Consider the following 24273-nt stretch of genomic DNA (forward strand, 5'->3'; position numbering starts at 1 on the left):
CGGCGCGGCGCGGCGGCCGTGTTCGCGCAGGAGCGGCACATCTCGCCGTCGAATCTGCCGCGACCTTCCCTTCTCATCCTGGCGCGGTTCAAGGCGAACGAGAGCGTCCCCGCCGTTCCGTTAGCGGCAGCAGATCGGCCAGGCTGCGATCCGGCGAAGGTTGTTGCCGCCGCCTCTGATAAAAGCGGAATATCGAGTTATTCCGGCCTCCAGCGCTGCGGAGAAGAAAGCGCAGTGTCTGCGCGAGGAATTATACGTCGCTGCCGCCTTCATTTTTTTCCGTCTCTTTCGTCTCCGCACCCGCCGCGGTGGCTCAGTGGTTACGGCGCTCGGCTGCTGTCCCGAAAGACTCGGGTTCGATCCCGGCCGCAGCGGCTGAATTTCGATGAAGGCGAGATTCTAGAGGCCCGTGTGCTGTGCGATGTCAGTGCACGTTAAAGAACCCCAGGTGGTCGAAATTTCCGGAGCCCTCCACTACGGCGTCCCTCATAGCCTTAGTTGCTTCGGGACGTTAAACCCCAATAAACCATACCAAACCATCTTTCGTCTCCGCTTACCGCCGTCCGCTCTTGTTTCCTGCAACGAGCAAATGCTTTCCTGGTATTTATTTGTTCGTTTTAGGAATTAATTCAGTAGCGAACTTGAAAAAAAAATAGGAACAAAGACTGGAAAATGAAAGGAAGACCAATGATAAAAAACCACCTGAGCACCGTAAAGTATGACGAAAAATAAGAGACTATTAGTAAAGATATATATGTGTCATGAGGCAGCAGGCTGTAGGAAAGAAGCATTATTACACAATGTAAAGGCAAAGGAAGCAACTATCCGTGAAATGTCTCGCCACCGTTTAGGGAAACAATATAGTCGGGTGTACTGTTCGAAAAGTCATATAAGGCAACGCAGTTTTGTCCGACGTTGAATCTCGCGCTTCGAGCATACTTACCCTCAGGCCGGAGCAGGCATGGAGCCGCAAATAGATTACTCGCTCTGGCACTTTGTCCTTGGAGGAAAGGCGTCTGTTTTGGCGATGGTGACAGTCATGGGGTTGACGCTAATGATATCTTTAGTGCGGTGTGTCTAGCTCCTTTTTGCCTCACATTATGCATGTGTTTCTTCAGTGCCATGTATAGTTCATCTCATTTTGTGCGGCACCTTCTAAAGCCTGCAATAAGACAAGAAAGCCCCACTTTTTTGCACAATGCAACTTCCACTAAGTCGCTCTACACCTGAAGAGCCAAAACCCATAGACATTAACCGCATTTTTTATTATTTAAGCTTCGTACCTGTCGTGGCAAACTACTGCTGTTTACTGCGATTAGTTTCCCAGTCATGTCGATGTACTGTGGTCAAAGCCTACAGCTAAGGAAGTTCCTCTGGTACTTTTATTCTGTTTGAATAGGATGCACGGACAGCCCAAGTGCGTTTCGCACTCAGCACCAGGAGGCCACAGACTTTCGCTCTGTCTTTTGAAATAAGTTTTTTCTCGTGCTAAGTGTTTTCGCGCTAGTTAGTACGTAGGATCCATTCAACGAGCACTAACTAACCCAACTGTCAGCTGACGGGGTAAAGACTATGGTGTTTATTCCGTTAAGAGCCTTTTTTTTTTTCTGTTCTCTTGATATATCGAGAAAACGAGCACTTGCAAATGTCCCACGACTTGCAGCGAGCTAGGGTGCGTTCTCCTTAGCTGTTCGTGCAGGACGCCGTCACACTGATTGCAAGATCTCGCCATTGTGTCTTCGCCGCATTTCCATATTGTCCTGGCCTGTCAGATTACGACGCCGTAGATGTTGAGAGGACGCCGCTCGACTCTGGCGGTCGCGAGCCCGTGTTGGTGCTTTTGTCGCTGTCTGTCCAGCTGTATTGGGGGCGAATATCGGGCAGCCGCTTAGTGTCGACCGGCATCCCTTGTCGTGAGCCCCGATCACGATACGAAGGGAAGAAAATCTCCGCAATTAAATTACAAATGCACAGCATGGACAAGAACAAAATGGAAGCTGTCGACCTTCTTAGCGGTATGTGTGTCAGGAAGCGTGTCTTGAAAGGCAAATGCGATGCAGCGGTGCGTTACAGCTTATGTTTAATCTGGTTCTGCAACACGCATGCGCTGCATTGTGTATCGGCGGTCCAGTTCACGTATGTTCTCAAAAGCGAGCAACTACGAATTCAGATTATTAGAGATCAGTTATCGCATTAAAGAGCACTGTTCACCGTGTTGACGCAGCAAAAATTTGCATGTGTCGTCTTTCTCTAGACAAAGCGACTTAAAATTATTTTATTCAAAGGAAGTGGATTTAAAATTCAGCACGTCTCCGCCGTTTTCAGTGCATTTCACGGGTCTTTCCGATTTTTCTTTCCAGGAAAAGTTTCTTCAAATTATTCGTTTATATTTCCCGTGCTCTATACATATGTAGTCAGTAACGCAATTCGGGACATACAACAATATGAATCTCTTAACGCGAACGGCTAGAAAAAATTAACGCCGCCGCTTGTTTTCAACTCAGAAAGGCTTCGTGAAATGAAGTGAAATTAATAAAATGAATAATTTTCAGAATTGCTATTGGTAAAGTCGGGTATACTTACGCACAATGTATAAATACCCTCAGGGTGTCAATCAAAGCCACTCGCCATGGCACTGCTTCACTCGACAGTGAAGCCGATATAAAAGCTCAAGCAGTGACAGGTAGAGCTTGCCGTGAAACATGCAGGGATAAGTCAATTTCTTTTGAATGTTCCTCCAAAAAATTAGCCGAAATTATAGATTTATGGTAAAACCATTTTAATAAGCTTGAGTTAATCGAAGGAGTTAAGTTTAAACGAAATACTGCCACCATGAATCCCCTGGCAAGCGCGCGCAGAGTGTAAAATGCCGCTTTAAATTATGATTCCTCCTTTAGAGACCAACAAAAATGAACAAATCGTGTGGATATTTTCGCAAGAAAATTTTGCTCTCAAGTGAAAGAAGTCAGTAAAGTGTCAGTAAAGCGCCGTTCTTGTTGAGAAAATAGATTCCATAACTCAAAGCACTGTTTTGTAACACAGAAATGGCAGAAGCAAAGCCTACTTTTTCTTTAGAGGTCATTAATATTCATTTAGCTTATTTCGAACCCTTAACACTGGCTAGAGAAATTTTAAACGCGTAGTGATGTGTTCTAAATAATGATTTCTTCGTTCTTTTTTCGTGCGCATGCTATGCTGGACTTAAGATTTCCGTTATGTTTTCTGGTGTGTTAAGATATTTTACAACGAGGCCCGTGTCATTCGTGTCTCCCTCTTCTGTTTTTCGCGTTCTCTTGCACCCGTGTAGCCCATTCCTGTTCTTCTCATTAATCTATGTCCCTTTCTATACTGCTGCCCTATCTCCATCTCTAATAGGGTTAGGCGACATATCGAATCAAATGATTCCGATCTTCTGCATAGATTAAATACAGCCTTCCCGCACCGTTTCTGTGATACTGCATGACCGACTGCCCGTTTGAGTTGATCGATTGAAAACGTTCTTTACAAGGCGACCTCTAAATGCGCTTAGCTCGTGGAATCCGTACGGGCCCATGGCTAACGCGTAGTCACGGCGACCGAACCGAGTGTTAGTGTGGTCACTGTCGACTCCCGCAAAGCGTCGTTCTCTAACCATCCGAAACAAATCCCGCCAGCTATTTTCAAAGCACGGTCATGTTAGCGCCATCGTATACTGTGGGAAGCATTCAAGCACCGTACACTAAGCGGCGAAACTCAGTGAGGAGTCCTGTGAGATTTTCTGAGCAAAGCGCTGATGAAGCTTCGCATTCCCAAACTACGCAAGCAGTGTCCAATAAAAGGTTCTCACCTACTATACCCGTGGCAGAAGCCTCCGGCACAGTAAAAATAAGGACAGCCGGCTAATCGCTAAGGCATCGTTCCGACGCACAAGGAACAGCAAAACTACTAAAAACAGACTAGAGACGCCGACTTTTGGTTCTATGTCTCCTCCGCTTATTGTGTATTTCGTCTATTTTCGCCCTCCTTTTATCTCGCAATGTTGCCTCTGCACCGACAACCAATTTTTCTCATGCCTTTCACCTGACCAGTTACGAAGAGAGAAAGGTCAACAGACAGGGCTGTGAAATGAACCTTGGCAAAGGACACTCGAGGCTACACTGGGGCTTCATGCGTGATTAAAATCGAAACCATCCAGCAAGATTCTCAAACGTCAGGTTCATGCTCGTGCTTGCTTACGTAGCAGTTGTTGCTCATTACTAGCCAGTCAACTAGAATACCTCTCAACCGGTATTGTACAGTGGTCCACACGCCAGTCTAGAGCTTTAGAACAGTGCACTATGGAGTACACTTGTGTCATTTACGAGTGGCATAGGGCTCGAAATCTGACCTTATCGTGTGTGTACATTCCGATGGATCACGCTTAACCCCTCATGCCTTTAAAAGATGTGTCAGTCAAACCAGGCAGGAGCAATTGTCATAAATTAACGAGACAGCGCGCCGCTGGAGCGCTCTAGAAAACTATGTAAACCAATGTACTCTTGCTAAAAAAAACAGAGGAATGCTAATCATTTCATGTCTTACGGTGAATCATTGCGCGAACTATTCGTAGAGAAGAGTCAACAGTGTGCATAAATAATTTTAAGGGCGCAATCATCTCCCAATCGGATCACTGTTTCAGCCGTTGCGGCAGTCAGGGCTCTCGAAGTAGACGATGTGAGGAGTGGCAAACGTAGATGCTCCGACTTACGCTCCAGAGGCAGCCGCGAAAACTCGCTACCCTCTGTACATACAGGGGGAAGGGGGTGGGGAGGGGGAGCTAATACGCTTTCGTTGTCGAGCTGCGTTAGCATAATCGCGAGTCGCTGCGCTGTTATCGCGATACAGCCGCGTCTACGCTGCGGAGGTACGCATTGAAATGCAGATGGGCTCGGTCACCGTGCACATAATTACTCTGATATCCAAAGCATTGTTTATGCTAATTTTATGGATGACGCTGCGAGGTGGAAAGATGGCGCTCGAGAATCCTTCATTGTTGTTCAGTTTACCTACAGCTTTCACGCGACGCCTGCTTTCGGTCTACAGAAAATTGTTTTTGTTGTTGTTGTCGCTGTTGACCTAAGCCTCGATGACGCTCGACCTATACGAGGGGCATTGGTCTTGCCCAGGGACGCCTTCTTCCCTAACATAACATGACTGGCGGGTTTTTTGACGTTGCTGGATTGCTTACGTGGAAATGCATTCTACGTTCATTTCCATATTGGTGCTGAGGTTTCAGCAGCAAGAAAGATTATAGAGGTGAGAGGCAACAGAGATCAGTCATCGTGAGCAAACAATGACCTTTCGAAGAGGGTTCGTCCTCTTGTCTGATGTTATGATAATGACTCGTATTGGGATTGTCAAATTAAAAACGCGAATGCCAGGAAAGGTGTATATCGTGTGGTCAAATAAAATTATAATCCACAGTGAGTATACTGCGAACATTAGACTACACTCTAATGCGTCAGATGTTAGATGGCATGAGCTGATACACCAAATGGCAGGTTACCAGGCGCAAAATGCATTTAAAAAGCACAAATTTGCAGGAGTAATAATTGCTTTTACAACATCACGAACGCCGTGGCTAGTTATACCACGTATTTTAATAAGCGTAAGGGTTCATGCAAACCGTGCTGTTAATATCTGTGCGCGTATGTGGTCAGCAAGTTTCAAGAGCAAAAGGTTGCGTAGCTTAACTTTGTGTCCTGTCACACGAAGAATGCCGCTCGTTAAAAAAAAAAAAATGTCCTGAACAATTTTAAACTGCCTTAGCTGTGAGGTTCAGGATGCCTAATTTTCAGAATGAAACGTTTGCTAAAATCTGGCCCTGCTACTAAGTGTTACGTATAGGAAGACACCAAGATATTCGAATCGGTTTGCAAGTGTTAACGTTCGCCTCAGTCACTCCCGCTTCAAACAAATGTCCTCCATGACATCGTTCTGCGTGCATATATGCACCGGCCCTCCGCTTAGTTTCCCTCTGCACGCTCTGTGAAATTCCTTAATTCCTTTCGAATATATACAGCATTTGATGCTATCTGCGGGCTGCTGCAATTGCGTCAACGCCTGTAACCCTGCCGCGTATGTTTTCCTGTTCCTTACTGCACAAAGTAGAGCGGCTGTTATTTGGGACGTACTAAGACCTCCTAAGCTACCGTATAAAAACAATGCAGAAAAAACAGTCAGCGTGCGTGATAGTGCGTGCGAGTTGCAAAGAATCCACGCAGAAACCTAACACGGAAGTTGCGCAAGCATTCAAAGCAAGCAAGAAAATGAGTCACGAAAAGGAAAATGCGGTTGGGGCAAATGCAAGGCTTTGGAACAACGTCGCACACGGGTTCTCTTCGCTGCGCTAAAAGCCGGCGAAAGTACGCGCAAGAGCGTGACGCTCGAGGCTGGCCTGTTGTGCAGCTGCTTCGCTTCCTAGCGAGCACCGAGCGGCGAACGCGGGCGACCGCGGAACCACGCTACATGCCGACCCACAGTTCCTGTGTTGTGCAGCCTGTGTAGCAGCATCGGCGCAGCTAGTACGTACGTTTGCGCGCACGAGCGCCGCGCACGACTCCCAATTTCGACCGCGTTGCGCTCCGTACTCAGAGAGCCGTACGAGTCTGCATAGGAAATTACGAAAATGCGGCTGATTACGGCGGATTGCGGGTTTCGGGGCGCTTTCCTTGCCAGCAGCGCACGCTGCCCTCAGGCAAACGCCAGGGACGCACAAATGGCTCAGGTGTATCGATTTCGCCACAGCAGGAAATTATTGTCGCGATAAGGCAGAATTGCTGACGATGATAGTTTTCACATTGACAGCTGTGATTTTGATCTACGTGCAAAAATAGTGGTAGGATTCAATAATAAATATCCTGAGGAGGTTTGAGTGCTGACAGTTGTTAGTGAATACATGTTAACGTCGACAGCAGGTGCCACATGAACCCACTTATGTCACTTTTACGACAACTGATCAAAGCTCTATTTGTGCCAAGCGACGCGGTTGGGTCGGGTTCATTTTTACATCGGTAGGCCTCCGCAGCGTGTTTAAGGCGGGGGTACCACGGCGGCCATCTTGGACAAGACGTTAGTTGAACCACCAGGGCGGCTCCACTTGTCCGTGGAAGCGAAAAAGCGCTCCTTCGAGACGGTCTGGTCCTCCTCTCTGCGTTACCTTGACCTCCTCTCCCTCGCGTTGTGGCAGAAGGAGGCGGTTAGTCACGGAGGGGGATAAACGCCATGACAATGACGACCGCGCTCGAACGTGTTTGGCACACGGGTACTGCTTCTTTCGTCCCTACCCACCCCTTGGCGGCCCTGCCGTGGTACCTGGCGATTCTTTTTTAGGAGGCACTATTTCGAATGTGACCTTTTGCGGGGCTAGTTGATGTGACATTGTGTTCAGTTGGAGTCAGCGCCCGTCCTGTCCGTCTTTCTGTGTGTTTTGTGTAGAATTTAGCGCTGTTTTTACTTTCCTGAACACGAAGTCTCTATATCTGTGACATTTACAGAAATTATATTTTGTTTCCATTTTTTCCAGAGTTGTACACGTTGTTTTATAGTTATTCTTTTCTCACGACCCTGACAAATATTTTGATGACTAGCAGCGGCAGCCACGGCAAGCAATATTACAAAATAAAGCTTCGTAGGTTCCACCGGCATCCATAACAAAGGGCCACAAGACATCTATGGGCTATGGCCTTCGTAAAAGTATGGATGATGTCGAAATGGATGCAGCGGAATAGTAGATCACCTCTTGGTTTCAAAGGGTTGTTGCCATGCGTGTTGTCACAGCCTTTTCTGCGGTCAAAGGCGCGTGGCGCGTAGCTTGTGTGCTATTGATTCCCGTTCACCATACAAACGTTTATTTCGCAATTACAGGAAAAACATCAGCAGTGAAACATCAACCCGAGATTTCGAAGCATGGCGAGTGTTTTTATTTTTTACTCACACACTGCCAGTGCTATGTAGAATTCTAAGAGACAGCTGATATGGTAACAGTAAATAAGAGAAAATGGGCAGAATAAGGCATATCAGAATGGTACAAACATATTGCGTTCAAGTCGTTGGGTCAGTAGCTGCGGAGAGGTAGTCTGTGACGTTGAGATACGTTGCAAGTAATGCTGATTTTCTTTTTTTCCGCCCGCGCATCCGTGTATGATAACAAAAATCCCGAAAGCGCTTAGGGCCGCAGCCGGCAACATTCTTTTCGTTCACTTTTTATTGTCAAATAAACTACTACCACCACCAAGGTTCGAAAAACGAAAAGGAAACACTGGCTGCGAAACTTCCACTGGAGACTGCGGGACATAGCTGGCAAGAGCTAATAAGTACTCATTACAATCGCGTCAGGTTTCTCCCTACTGTGGCCTTAGCATAGCATTTCCATCCATTCATTGGAACTGCATTTTGTTGCCACACGAGGCAACGTTCCTGCTTTTGTGATATCGTTTTGTGATATCGGCGAGTGTGTAGTCTCAGCAGCCGTGCTCCGCTGTAAATAAAGTTTTATTTTTTATTCTGGTTCTTAGTGCGAACTTTTTTTTGGTAATGAGCAACTAAATATAATGTACATACCTGAATAGAGCTACTCTCGCTCTGCCAGTGACGACGACCCCTTTCCGCGATAGGTCTAACGATTCCGCAGGTTTCGTGTGTGCAATTTCCGCAACCGTCGAACGCGAATTCACGTTTTGGGGAATGCAAATGGCCAACAAATGAAGTTTTCACAACGGTGACCTAATATCGACTATTTTCACAGTGCAGGATGCACATGCAATGAAAGGAAAGCTCTGGTCGGACCCAGACTGCCGCGCTCTTGGGCAGCCAGCAGCAGTCACCGGCGTCGCTTGTGGATTAGGAATAAGGACGTTTTATTTCGCCATCGAACGTACTTCAGGATAAAGCGATTCAAAATTGAATATCACATCGGAGAAAGCAGGGACAATTAGAAGCGTCGGTCCTACGCGATGTCAGCAATCCGGCCACCGAATGTTTCCGAGGCGCGCGATCACATCGGTGGTTTCTACAAAGTTGTCGCGCTGCATAAACAAGCAAAGGAACAACAGGTACACAAATAGGATTAATAAAACAAAAGCGTAGCTCTCGTTTTACCTCACGCGAACAAACATAGCTGTTTGCATACAGCGCTGTAAAAAGGAGTACTGGTGTGCAGTCGCCCTGTGTTATTGGCGGAGCGAAGGGATGGCGACGTCAGTGCGGGCCGTGTTCGTGACTCGAAGGCATTCCAAAATCTCGAATGCCTTCGCGGAGCTCCATTGACTTGATAGTATGTCAGCCAAATGCCATTGAATAGTTCGTGCAGCTGCACAAGGCGACATCCGACTCGAATGACACTCGGTTGGAAGGTATTTGAAACGCCCGTGTAGCAGAGATATTGCTAATCTCAGGCTCGGGATGTTTTCTTAGATAACAGCATGCGATCAGACGCGAAAGCAATTACATCTGCTATGACATATTTTGCAAATATTTGCGAAAACAAACTAATTTTCACAATGTGCTGCAGCACCGATCGTCACTACCTGCAACACCCATCGTCACTATCATCATTTCCAAATAGCACCTCTTTTTGCCATGTGACAACGCAATGAAAGCGCCATTCGTTCATGGGGAGTGCGCTTCGTGAAAGTATCACTAAAGTTGCCGTGTGACAGGGGTATAAATCCCCCCACGCACGCGCACAAACACATTCAAACACGGAAAATGGTACGGTTTCAAAAATATCTTTGCCGTGTACGATCATACACAGTAAACCATTTTTTAAAAGTCACTAAATTGCGTTTGAAAACTATCAAAATGTAGCAGTTACAACTCAAACATGATGCCACTTCATTTTCAGAAATTATAACTTTTTATCGTCACGTGTATACAAGTACGCTGGACGAAGTTCCTACGGTAAACTCAGATTTCCTGCAGCGCATACAGACCCCCCACCCCGGCGGCGCAACATGTAGGCTCTCAGCCCTGATTTCTCTTCACTGCTGCCGAAAAAAAAAAATCGACTACACGTCTTTCCGGGTGGACGGTCGCTTTTAGATAATGGGACTCTGTCAGCTAGGGGGATAGGGGAAATGAACAATAACGCCCCTGCACACTGCTTTGTTTTCTTTCTCCACATGGACTCAACAAACGCACTCGCGCAAGGCCTCGCGTATTTGTGTGTGTGTAGCTATTTTCGTCTTGTTATATGTCCGCAGCTGTATCCATGAGCAGGCAGAGAAAAAAAAAAAGCTGCTGTGTTGGTACTATCATGTCAGCAGTTCGGATACTCGAGCCAGTAGTAACGGCTTACTGTATTGCATTATGCCAAGTTTTCGATTAGCGTACCCTCCTAGCGGCCGCCAGGCGGAGCACGTTTTATGTTAGTGGTCCAACAGCGATACCAGACACTCACAGAGAAAAAGACGACGTACAAGGAGGCTCCTTCTGTGTGTCTCATCTTATTCTGTGTCAGTGTCTGGCAGGGCTGTTGTCCACTCAATCCCTATGTATCAACTCCAAGTAGCCCAATCTGCCGTTCTTCAGAAACGCGTTTGCAGGGTTGCCTGAACGCCCTTGAATGTTTTCTGCGAAAATGCATTTATAATTGTGGGTGCAGGTGGTCTCCAGAGCAGTAACGGGCAGTGCTGGCTTCAATAGGCAGAAATGAAAGGGGTGAGTCATCTGTGGACACGCCTTCCCCGGTGCACTTTACAAGGCTACGCTGGCGAACCTGACCGCGTCTTGTCGCTCGAGTCTGTTGACTGTCAGGACCACGCATGTAACTGCGAGCGCATAAAGGCTACTGGCAGTGTACGTTCCCCCCACCCCCCGCAGTTGTTGACGGAGCAAGCGTCGTTCCTGGAAAGAAACGCGGAACGCACCGCTTCACCACGACGGTGAGAGCAAGGGTTGGGTGCCGCGCTAAAGATTTTTATTACAAACCCCACTGCGCCCAGGGCGGGTGCGCCCTGACAAGTTGTACCCACTCCCTGCAGCAGAGGCACACAGGTCTGTCTCCTCTTTCTAGTCTGGCCTTGGCTGCAGAAGAACCTTGGATTGGAACGGCCGCATGTCAATCGCCTTCGCAAAACATCAGCTTCGCAGAACTGTGAAACCCCCTCCCTATTGTAAACAGCGTGACGTCAAAAAGTTGTGGCCCGGTTGGCAGAACTGACAACTTTTGGTTCTGAGCCGGTGTTGTTGGTCCCGAGGGCTCCTTCGCCGCCTTTTTACCCCGATTCGAGACGCCTCGCCGGCCCTCACAGGATAGAAGAGGGGAAACGCTTGCGCTGAATGACTTAGGCCGGGTGGCAGGAGCGCGCTCCGGGCGCCAGCGTATCCGGCCGGTGCCTCATAATAGACCTCTCCCTGATGTAAACAGTGTGACGTCAAAAAGGTGTGCCCCGATGGGCAAAATCGTCGAATTTCGGTTCTGAACCGGTTTTTCAGGTGCCCAGCACTCCCCCACCAGCTTTGTTCCCTGATTCGAAACGCCTGGCAGCCTTCTTCTCCCAGTGTGAGCCTTCTCGGTACGGCGCATGTTTTGCCCTTCGGGCCAGAAGCACGTGCGTTGATGACGTGTGTCTTGAAGGAAGCCAGTTTTCTTTGCACGTGTTGGCCTGCCTGCAAATCTGTATGCGCAGTCGCGTTTTTTTTCTTTTTCAGGTGAGAAAAATGTAGAGCCTAGGATGTGTGTCCCAGAAAATAGTGAAAACATTTTTTTTTCTGTCAACTTGAAGGAGCGAAAATTGCTAATTGATCACGTGCACTCAGTGGAGCAGATTGTCAATGAAAACTACCTCCATGGGGAAGTGACAGAAAGTGTGTGTCCTGAGTGAATCAACTTGAAATTCGAGGCCAATACAATGGGGTTTTGTTACGTTTTGCGCTAATAATAATAAACACAATCTTTATGCGAACATAAAGTGCTTCTAAACAGATATGCGAAGCTGAAGAGATTACCGCGCATGCGGGAACACTTTATTTGCAGAGCCATCGCTATATGTGCTCATTCATGTGCAAGCAAACATTTTGACTTAGAAGTTACATTCAGCCAGAGCAATGCCTACTCCCGTAATATCTTAGAATGTCATGAAATATTGAGGAAAATAGATGTGTGTGTAAATGATGGCAGATTTTTTTCACGTTTCATGACCATGCACACAAAAGCAACCGCTGTGGCAAATGCTATTTCAAGGCCGGAATGCGAAGACAATGCAAGCATGCTGCTGCTGTATGCTTTTTTGTAAACAAGCATGAGGAACCGTCCTGAGCAAGAGGCTGAAGCGTTCGTCAGATCTGGTAAAATGTAGAGTTCCGGACCCTTCCAATTAGGGTTTTTTCATAACCACGCTAATGAAAATCTGGTCGTAAATGTTTATCAGGTAGACGAGCACCATTTTGAAAATATTTATGGTCTTTCTTCTAATTTGTGAATACGGATCGACACTAACGTCATATTATGTTCCCCGCTTTGTAAACCAGGTCAAAAAACAATTCGCGATGTAAAACCTGCTTCCCACATAACCTTGCTGAATTATCCTGAAGTCCTTGATGGTTTTGCTGAGAGATTAAAAGAGTAGAAAACTGAGCTAGTTGGTTCATAATTCTTGGTGGGTACAGCCGAAATAACAAGACGCAGACACAGAAAGGAACACGTAGAACGTAGACGAAGCTGGCTGTCAACTAAAAAACTTTTCTGGCTTTCAACTTTTTAGTTGACAGCCAGCTTCGTCTACGTTCTACGTGTTCCTTTCTGTGTCTGCGTCTTGTTATTTCGGCTGTACCCACCAAGAATTGCTGAGAGAGCTTCGAAATCTGCTGAAAAATAGCTCTTAGACAAAATGTTTTCACCAATGTCATCCACAGACCACCCAGCCAAAGGACTTCATACCGGTTTCCAATAAATTTCACCAGAAGCTCTCGGCCCCTCGTGTTCACGGAACTATCCTGAGTAGTAGTAGTAAGTGGCTTTTATTGTAAATGAAAAAGAAGGTAGAAGGATTCTTGCCAGCGCCGGCATCTGCTATCATGTCTAGAAGCACCTGAGCTGGGGCTGGGGGATGGAAATGGAAAGCGAGATGACAGTGAAGGGGAAAACAAAGGGTAGAGAGAGAGGGAAAACCTTCCCTCCTGCTTGTATTTCCATTACGCGAGGCGATACAGCCAGTGGGAAGGACCGCGAAAGTTGCCGGCGACCTGACACGTGAGGCGCGCACTTCGGGAGAGGGCGACCGCACTCTCTCTCTCTCACACACACATACACTACGCTCGCCCGCTCCGCAAGCTCCCCTCTCACTCGCATACACCAAGCTGCCCCGCACGCCCGCAGCACAATTTTCTCCATTCTTGACCGGAGCGGAATTCCAGCCATGACTAACAATGAGGGACACCACCGCTTTTGAGCACCCGCGAGCAGATTGGCACTTGCGCTGGCACGTGGCAAGTGCCAGCGGTGCGAGCAGCAAGCCCACCATAGCAGACTTCCATATTTATGCAACTCACCTACTCCTATCTAGACACTACACGCGCAATCGTGCAGCGCCATGCGCAGCAAATGTCGCTGTACTATTGTGGAGCAGCTCTTCCGGAAACCGCCATTTACAAGAGCTAGTTTTGAATCATAATACCCTGTAGCCGAGACTGACAACTGATTGCATTTCTAACGATTTCGGTATCCGTGGTTTGCACACCGCTGAGGGAAAGTACTGGTATTTCATGCAGTGCAAACAATGGCAAGAGATGCTGGCATTGTTTTTGCTGCATTGCGCGCATGCATATCACCAGCTACGCTCCCATATACCTTTCAAGAATGTTATCCGTGCATTCTTTTTTTCTTGCAGTGTGTGATTGACATATAATTTTGGGGGCATGCTTTGCCACTACAATGCTAGTGAAATCGCACTGTCCACACATGCACTTCGCCACTGGTAGAGGCAGAAGCAGAAGGCTTCATTCACTTCCATTGATGTGCATTTTCAAAAGACAAACGCATGTTCCTTATAAAAACAGGACCATTTTATTGCAACATCTGCTAAGCACGTTCAGATGCCTTGCACAACTCCCCCACACATCATGGTGGCAGCCTGCAAGCAAACAAGACCATACCAATGTCATATGTGAGTCTATTTTCAGGAAGTGACAGGAAATGTCAGTGCTCAAAAGTGGGTATTAGCTTGTTCTTTACTGCTCAACCATTGCAGTTACTTTCCATTGACTTAGTGTTTCAGTAACACACAAACACATATGCTTACCTCCCGTCATACAAAAATGTGAGGGCAGTAACGGAAAAGGAAAGAAAATATGTGCATAAACATAGCAAGTGGACTGAAAAGTCCTTACATACATCTAAGTAATTTGCTGCCACTGTAACAATGAGAGCAGATATGTTAGGATAAAAGCCTGCTGAGCACGATAGAAACATATTCTGCTTATGCCATACAGGGTGATACAAAGCTGCTGGAACAATGATACACTGCTTGTTTTGATGTCACCAGCAGTTCACGAAGAAAAAGCTTACCAGCAGAAGGCTGTATCCATTACACACAAGCAGAAAAATGTGAGCTGTGAGGTTGAATATCCCTTGAAAGTGTATATTGATACTGTGCTTCCAAGGAAAGTGAACGCCACAAGCGGGCTAGTAGCAAAAGAAAAGACGCAGCTATAGAACAGAAGAAAGGAGCAGGCATAAGAAGTACAGCATGTCCAACTAAGCTATACTTGGGAAAAAGAAACAACTCAACAGTGACGTTGCAACGGACATATAAAAGCCCCACATTTTTGAAAATATAAAGCGGAAAGAAATGAAAACACACTGTTTCATGTTTCATATAGCAGGGATCTCAACGGTTACATTTGAAAATCAATTACAAGCATATTTAGAGTGCATTAATCCACAAATGTGCTTCAGCGCCTTTTCAGCTAAGGAAAACACCCAACTCAACGAGGGCTGTGTAGCTTTCAAGCATTTGTATGAAACAAGTGATAAGTTTATAGCAAAAATACCCTCTATAATGATTTTACCTCACATATACTCACCTACGAGGCCATAACAGGAGGGCGGAAAGAAAAACTATATTGTTGCAAAAGAGCAAACGACTAGGAGCCTTACGAAATGTCACAGTGCCGTGACACTGGTAATCTTGCACACGCGTTCATGAAAAACCGCACTCGATAACACACACTACGAGGTAGCTCACGCACGCGACACAGGTACAGTTGGGACTTCAATGCACATACTAATAACAAAATTGCGGTCCGAATGGCTCACCTGCGTTTGGCCCTGACATCAGCCATGCGCGTACGAAGCTTTGTGATCGTCGACCTTTTGCGTTGAAGGTATCGCCGCCGATTCCCCATTTGACACTTTTACACACAAAAAAACTGGCAAGATAACGTGATAAAAAACGGCGCTGCACATAAATACAAAAGCACAGTAAAAAAAAAAACACCAACAAGCAAAACAGCACGATACACCGATGACAGCCTGCGGAGCAGCCGAAGAAGCGACCGAAAGGCAGGACAGGCTTCAGCGTAGTCAGTCGTCCGTACCGGTACAGAGTACCGGGGCGAGAGTTGCGGGCGTCACACACACAGGGGAGGCGCTGCGCACACGTTTCAGTAAACCCCAATAGTTACTGTCTCGTACGTCTTGCTTCAAAATGTTTGACAGCGCCACTGTCGTTGACCGGCGGAACTCCATTGTTGAGTCAAAACGCCCGCGAGATTCAAATGCAGCAGCCCCGTCGACCAACAAACGGGGCGAGTGCGAGCTAACATGAGTCGTTTATCATACCCAAATTTACATCACTGGTAGTTTAAGACCAGGGACTTCAGTTCCTGTGAAAAAAGCCTGGAATATAACAGTGATCTTTCGCGCTGGATGTATTTTGCGGAGGTTACGGCGCACCAAAAAATAGCGCAATTGAATGGCGCAGTAATACCGTTCTGTTTGTCATAGCGAAATTCGGACTTGAGCAGGTCCTTGAATATTTCCTAAATATTTCGCGTGCAAAATTTGTTCCCTATACGACGTTTACTTCCTTCTAAAACTCAGATCAAAAAAGCGCAGTTTCTTGGTTACGACCAACTTTGAACAATGAAAACTAAAAAATGATGACATGTAGCTCAATGAAATTTTCAAGAATTAACAACATGGGTACTATCTACAATCCTGCTAAATATGTTTGTGATTTATGAACTGGACTAGGAGTTATTAATGCGCCATTCTTTTAAATTTCACACTTTTTTATGGCACCAGTTCTAAATAACCACCCAATATAACTCAATAAATTGCCTGTAAGGTCCTCGAGTCACACTTAATCTAAAAGCTGCAGAAGCAGTTTTCTTTTCGGAGCAGTAGTTTTCGTCAACAGCAAATCCAACGCAGGCAAGTCGAGCAAAAATATCGTTTTATGCCCCTCGCTCTTTTGCTCACTGCTATCATACTAACGTGAATAGCTTTTAGCGACACATACCATCGCAAAGAAGATACAATTATCTTTACAATGCGCTCAATATCATTTTTCTAGCGCAAACGGATGTGCCACACCGCTCACACAAACATGACAAAAAACGGCTGCTGACCGCCGCTAGCGTGGTACCGCCGCCTTAAAGAAAAAAAGAACAGCTACTACTGGGGCTGCAGTTGATATTTCATCATACTGGTTTCGAAAGCGCTAACTGGCACAGGAACGGACGGACGCCGACGCACACACGCACACACGCACACACGCGCGCGCACACGCGCACAGGCGCACACGCGCACACGCACGCACGCACGCACACACACGCACACACACACACACACACACACACACACACACGCACGCACGCACACACACACACACGCACGCACGCTCTCTCACACACACACACACACACGCACACACGCACGCACGCACACGATAAAGCGGTCCGTCGTCTGTGTGTGTGTGTCCGTTCATGTGACAGTCAGCGCTCTCCAAAACCGTATGTCTAAAGAAGCTGATCACGTAAGAAGGTTCAGAGCAGTAATGACCACTGGGAAAGATTAGACTCTCGCTAAATATGGACGCTTGATCGTAGGGTCACATTCGAGCCACTGAAAGTGTACTAAACAAGGTCTAGAACGTATGAGTGCCCTCGGTGCTTTCCAAGCTGCAGAGCAACCGAATTCGGACACATAACTGCTGATATTTAATGTAACATATTTTGAAGACGGCGTAACAGGGGACGAGGGCCTAGGGGCACATAAAACCACACGACGGGGGCCACTTACCACAAAATGTTATGCCTCGCGCATGCCTGCCCATAATAAGACATCCACATCCGCATCACAAATGTGACAAAAAAATTTGCATAATAAAGATCATCCCCAAGCTATCGAAAAACACCATCGTATTAGAGTGGCTGCTGATCGGCTACAACGTAACAGCACAAGGAAAACACTTCAAGCGGGGCATTAAACACAAAACAACGCCAAAAATGAACGATTAAAAGACACGAACGGACTGACTGTTCGTCTTTGTCCATTTCTGCCGCTGGGAAATGCTTCCTTTCTTAGATCAATGCTAGAGGCCCAACTTTCTACACTCAGTACAATGCAGCTAGCTAAGACTCGTTGTTTTTGCTGTTTATTGGAAGGATGTCATAGGTTACCTGAATAAAAGCGCGATGCTGAGAAGAGATGCTATACAGCAGCCTTTCGTTGAGCATCTCTTGCGTCTTTCAGAGAAAGTTAACGATAGCATAAGGTCATGAACTGAGAGCAACCGTCGTACAGATCGGCAGCTGCGAAAAGCTTAAAACCTTGAAAGAAGTAATCGAGGAAAATTATAAATTTACATTCGTTATTCAATTCGGTCTTCATGCGCTTGTGGGTTCGAAAACTCTATACTTGCCCTCTAAAAGGCCTCTTCAATTGCATTTTTCGTTATGATCTCCGACGCTTGCTTTCTCTAGTGCCACTGCTTTTTTCAAACTACCGCTATTCACGGACGGCACAAAAGAAGCCAAACTATTGAACGAGCCTTTTCCTATGGCGCTACGTCAAACCGTTCCGCAAAAAAAGTCCCGTCTGTTGCGCTGTAGCTACGGTCAGCATCCTTCTGAGATTTCACCTCCAGACCCACCAGGGTAACAATATCACTGGCCGCCATGTGGACACGGGAGTGTTCAGTATCGCCATGCAATACTAAAGCCGCCGAGATGCACGGTGTGGAAGAAGAGAGCCGGAGAGAGCGACGCTCCTGGCAGGACCACGTGATGATGATGATTATGATCCTCCGCTTTTAAGCCGCAAGGGCGGCTGCAGCCAGAGAGCGCCAAGAAGAAGGTGAATGGTCAGCACAAGTCGCGGAACAACGTCTTTCCGTCTGTCGCGCTTCTGCCGAGCTTCTTGAGAAATCAGCCTGATTCATCGAGTTTGTTCTGCACTCAAGGAAAAATATACAGATATATCGTAACAGGCGCAATGGAATGCCAATAGACGGCGTTGGTCTCGCGAGCTGGGTGCTAATGAGGAGCGAGCATGCGGTCGCTTCGTGTGGCGGAACCACTGCCGGAGATGGTCGGTCATTGTGTTCTACCGTCTCTGCGCGCCTTCCATTGTGAGAGCGAGAACTCGCTCAAGGTCGGCCCGTTCCGAGAGAGCAGCGTAGCGCTGGCGCCAGCCGGCAGTCCTTGAAAGGTCGCGCCCGGATAATCGGTCCGCCTTTCTGGCGCTTTGCACTGGAACGACGGAACGATACGAGAGCGTGTGCTGGCTTAGCGACAATCGTTTTGTTGTGGGGACGGGAAAAATGGAGTGACTGCCGTATTCAGGGTTAACACCAGAACCGCGCCGTGAGGAAAAGGACGAAAGAGGGGGTGAAAGGAGAGAGTGAGAAAGAGACGCCGTACTGGAGGACTGCCACCATTTTTTACCACCTAGAGCTCTTTTACTGGCTCACAACATCGAGGTTACCTGTTCACGGCCTTGCAGCCAACTTTAAAGTGGTATGATGCGAGACGAGAACATTACAAACTTAAGCAATGAATTTTGAATAACGTGCAGTCAAAGGAGGAAGACTGCCTCCAGGCCCTGTATTTCTAAGCGATTCATTTAGCAACGCAATCTTTTTGCCTCAGAGCAATTGGTTGGCCCCATCTTTGAAGCCGATGGCGGCGAGCGGCGAGCCAACAGTCATCGAAACCAAGGAAAGCATAGACGAACATTTTTTATTTGTGGTGTTGATGAGTGAGAGATTACTAGTGCAATAATTTTTATATCTGAATCATAACCGAAAAGTATGTAGAAGCAGAAAAAAAACACATGCTGCCTGTGGTATTCGAACCCACAACCCCCGTATGTCATGTACGCCGCTCTACCAACTGAGCTATGGCGGCGGATGTTCAATCTTCTAATTTCGAGTCCATTTCTGTTGCGCGCAACCTAACCCTACGGGTGTTCATCAGTGCCACCCTCGTCCGCAAAAGTGGTTGTAGAACATCCTGCAGTAACGCAAGTGCCGCGCGGAACGTAATCGAACTTTAAGGGTGGAAGCTGTGCGAGAACCCTGCAGTCCTGACGCCACAAGTGCCCTCTACAAATCTGTAGTCCTCAACTAATAGTAAAGGGTTGAGAGAATGGATAATGAAAACAATGCCTACAAAACGCGACCCCTGGTCTTTACTGCCTCTCTCATTCTCTTCAAAAGGAAGCACAATTACACTATATAACCTGAGGGCGCTGAAAAAAAGTGAAGAGCTAGTAGTCACTAAAGACCTACACTATTTTTTACACTGTACCTCGCGAAAGCGCTGTAGGCAGGCACAACGATACGTACGGATATGCCGTACATTAAGCAGGTTTATTTGCCGTCGCTGCTCTTGACGCTGTTTACAGCACGTATACACATATACGCGTACTCTTGTGAGCAAAAAAAATATAATACCACCCCCTCCTCCCCCAGCGTGTGCCGAACAATGCCGCACTGCATGCGGGCGCCTCCTGACGAAACCCTCCTAAAGCCGAGACCGGGAAAAGTGCGCCTATCTCTTACTTTTGCTCATGACAGTACATGCACATACCTGTGAGGGCAACGTTTCACATCTGACCTCCGGAACCTGTGATTGGTTGATTGGCTGTGATTGGTTTTCCTAAATGCATCAACCAAATAGTTATAGCTACATACTGCATTGACGCTAAGTCACCGATAAGCCCCGTAAAACCATCGCGAGCTCCGTTTCTTATGCAAGCTGTCGCCTTGGGATCTAACCATAACAGCAGTGCACGTTTAGCCAACCCAAAGAGATTCAGCGTACAGAGTGCAGAAGCTGTCAGGCGGTTGCGTGACGCATGTGTTCGGAGCAGAAATGGAAAGCCTTTACGGTGACGACACGACCTCCGCAGATGGCGACCAAGTCCGGCCGACCACGGCTGCCGGAAACTCATGTAAATGCACGAGGGCGCCCTTGTGACTCGAACAGCTTGCGCGCACCACGTGACGTACACTCTCTGTGCTCCGAAGAACCCTGCTTGAGAAAATATGCGCATATCTTAGCTCCCCCGCGACGCAGCGAAAAGGAATATATGCGGGCTTCTGCAACGCGGTGTCGCTAAGGGCACTGTAGCTTTGTTGGTGCTGTTATCTTCTGCAACTGTACTCGTACCAGGAGCATTTAAATCAGTGCCGAGGGAAACGACGAATTTTTGTTTGGCTTTCCTACAGAGTACAATGGTTTCAGATATGACATGTTTAGGGCAAACGTTTCTTACCAACTTTTTCTTTCCCGCAGATGTCGCATTCAAAGCGTTGTTTATCTCGTGACTTTAAGTGGCGTGTGCTCTGAGGCAAGTGTACTGTGACAACTTTTCAAGCAACAAAACTAACTGATATGAAATTAAGAAAACTTTGGTCTCTTTTTGGTACAAGATGCTTTTTTGTCTAGAAGCTGGCCGCGATCTCTTTCTCGCTCGTTACGAAATCAGTCCTTGGCCTAGCTTATTTATAATTTCTCTCCATATGTAAAGAACATGCTTTTGTCGCATTCAAGAAGAGCAAACGGTCACATCAGTTGCATCCACGAGCGGATAATTGAGTAAGAAAATTGCAAACGCTCAAATTTAGCTGAATTACCTCCTGAATGCAAGTAAGGTTGTTGCCGCAGGTCATCGAAGGGACACAAACCACAGTGACACTTTGCGCAGTTTAAAAAATTCGATTGTAAGCATTGAATAAAAACTGGACGGTTGATGCATTCGGATTGAAATGCAACAGTTAGTAACCATGAATGTGGGCGGAGGATTGATATAAATTTTTCTAGGGCAGAAAGTGGCAAATAGTCGTGTGGCCACTTAAACTGGCAAGTAGTAGAATGTTACAACCTATGGTTTGCAGAACTATTGGTTAGTTAAAAGCTTCTCTTTCATAGAGAAATTCATTACCAGCTATTGAAAGAGACCAGATGCTAAACTGCAATCCGCCGCTACAGCCAACATCATGCAGGCAAAGGTGGCACGAATTCTGCTGAGTCCGTATACATAAAAAAAAACAATAAAAAAAGATGTTCAGTGCTGCATAGTGAGAAGGAGAATAAAATGAAGGCTTATACCTTCTCAGAGCTGGTATTGCGTCTCGGAGCGAAAACCAGGACGTACTAAGCCGGATCCGACACGCTGTCTGAGCAAACTTCCGGCAAACCTTTCTTTTGACCTCGTTAGGGCAGGTTAGGTCAGCGCCATCAAAGGTCGGGTTCAGCACGCCGTGAGCTAGCGCAGTTATTCCCCAGCGTCTCTGTTCGTGGCCTGTTTGCACTTGCTTTTATCATAGTGTGTGCTAGCAAACTGGCTGGTAAAAGCACATCCTTTATATTTCTTATTTCCCCAGTCAAACAAGATGGCACGCCGAAGTTTTTTTTTTTTTTTTCAGTCGTGTACAGGGTATAGCGCAGCACAGGTTCACTGGCATCGGTTAACTGTGTATAGCGAGGCAACACGGGAATCTATACGTCTTGCGATTGGGGCTGCAGTCGCACCAAACGGAGACATTGATGCTAACTTGGCCAGTACATTGAAAATAACAAAATATGCACATGACGTACTTTGACATTGCGCTTTATTATCTTCCAATTCGCTTTTCTCTTCCTTCTGTCAGTAATACATCGGTCATGTGATCATTTCATCAGTGGAACCATTAGCGAAAAAAGAGCCAGAAAGTCTAGGTTATGGTACCTCTCCAGGACACATGTACACTGCGACGTATCAGCGACGTGTGAACCAGCAACAATGAAGTTACAATTTTTCTTACTGCAATGATTACTTTAATAGAGTAAAGTTAAGCAAGGATTAAATGAAAGCAGCATTTGGATACCGCATACTCTACCAGCCGCACGTTTCAAGAGCACCATATAAAGAGAGAGAGAGGTGGAATAAAAGGAAAGACTTGGGAGCTTCATATAAAACATTTGTGTTATTGCAAAAGCGTGCCCAGCGGCATATGGGGATGAGTTCAAGTGCACACGTGAATGATGATCATGTGCAGATGCTTCATGCCTTGAAGATGGAGAAGGCAGAGAGAGTGAAGACTCCTGGAATCCCATAGGAAGAGCACGGAGTCTGCTTCGCCTGAAGCTGTCGGAGAGAACGAACAAGAACTCGATTGCGGGGTATAAAAACGTAGCTGCCGACCGGCCAATGCAATCGTTATTATGTGAAATAAGGAAATAAACGAGGAGTGCTCGCGTTTTCATGCGTATGGCACCTCTAACGTGAGGGGTGATATTTTGGCCCATGCACTGGACGTAGTGTGCGGTACCTTTGAACCTCCTTCCGCATGTTCCGGGACCATCTTACTCGTGAATGACAAGGAGTACGGAAAAAAATGGAAACGCGTCCGATGTCTTGTGCCCGGCGCTGTTTTTCAACAATAAGCACTCTTTCTTTTCGAGGGAAGCGATGGTGAACATCTTTATGGCTGGCAATTACGGAGTTTTGTGGTTCCGTCTTCTGCGCTAGTTAAGTTTCCACCAATTCTGAACCCTCGTTACGTGCCGTCACTTTTCTCCTACAGTGCACCTTTATTATTTTTTTTTTTTCGCGCAACTATTTTGTCTGCTTCTAGTTTTTCCTTCTTCATGCACTTTCATTATCTGAGTATTCGCATATTTCATCGCGCCACTTAAAACTCACATCTTTTTCTCTTTTGCATCGTTCTAATCATTTTCTTGTGCATTACTCTATTCCTTCTCATTAGTGAACAATTACTGAACAAGAGAGAGCTTAGGATGAAGTCTCATTTTTCATACAAGCAATTACCATTGTGGCAGTGGCTGCAATGGAATTACAGCGCACTGGTAACGCCCACGCTTGCGTTTCGCCGCTCAATATCTCGGCTTTTTATTATTATTATGCTGCCGCTGCATCTGGCACAGCCCGCAGACTTTCTTGTTTTTAAGCTGTTTCCCATAAAACTGATCACGTGATCAATTGGTTCCGATTGCGTCACCTACCGTCGTTCGACACAAGTGAAACTGCGGGTGCGTGCCCGCACTTGCAAAGTTATACCCTCCATCACTTGTCACCAGATTCTCCGCTAGATGGAGCAGGTGTCACTGGCGTTGTGAAAGAGGCTGACGCTCTTCTCCAGGAGATTCTGGACGCCGTATGTTCAAGATTCTTACGTATTGCGGTTGCTTCATTTCTAGCTGCAGCCCACTCCGTACTGTGTGCGCATGTGATCACGCCTGGTGACCTCGATTCCAGAGAAAGAAAGCGCCGAGTAGACGATTGTTTCCACTCCAAAAAAAGCTCCACGTCAGCGGATCACACCCTTACGCAGCACGGAGCGACTTGTGCCGACAACAATGAGTACCGGGTGCTCTGAATCACCCCGCCGATACACCGCCGTGCCCTCCGGGTAAACCATTGTTTCTTCCTTCCGCCTTTCTGGATGAAGATGCTGAACGTGCTCGGGATCGTGCCGACGTAAACAACAAAGATCTTCTTCGAGCTCGAATCCTTACGATGCCTCCCGCTTGGCTGAGTTGCCGCTGAGCGTCGTGTTACTCGCGCAGCCTTTGTGTGCGTCTGGTTCTCGGAAACGAACGACACGATACCTGGATCTCAATCGCGAGCTCGGAAGCTAGAAAAATACAAATACGAAAACCGAGGCGCTGAAATTGGACTCCACTGCGTTGAATTACAATGCGTCTCGCACTGGCAGGGCAGCCTGTTTGTTTAATTACTGACTGGCAAAGAAGAGCGCTTTTTTTTTTTCGGCATAGCATTGTCAGCGGTGTAGTACATCA

General features: G+C 46.8%; 1 protein-coding gene and 1 long non-coding RNA gene across 4 annotated transcripts in view; one reads left to right on the top strand and one right to left on the bottom strand.

Annotated features, from left to right (window-relative positions):
- The window catches only part of LOC149340152 (uncharacterized), a 207733-nt gene that overhangs the window by 66024 nt on the left and 117436 nt on the right, over positions 1-24273 (top strand). The gene's annotated exons all lie outside the window — the stretch shown is intronic.
- Positions 14001-15839, bottom strand: LOC149340153 (uncharacterized). Its single transcript, XR_016283582.1, has 2 exons — positions 15275-15839; positions 14001-14090 (listed from the first exon to the last, which is right to left on the bottom strand). It is a non-coding gene; the product is annotated as an uncharacterized LOC149340153 (long non-coding RNA).

Source organism: Amblyomma mixtum, chromosome 6 (assembly GCF_055824585.1).
Source record: "Amblyomma mixtum isolate Tamu chromosome 6, ASM5582458v1, whole genome shotgun sequence".
NCBI classification, from domain to species: domain Eukaryota; kingdom Metazoa; phylum Arthropoda; class Arachnida; order Ixodida; family Ixodidae; genus Amblyomma; species Amblyomma mixtum.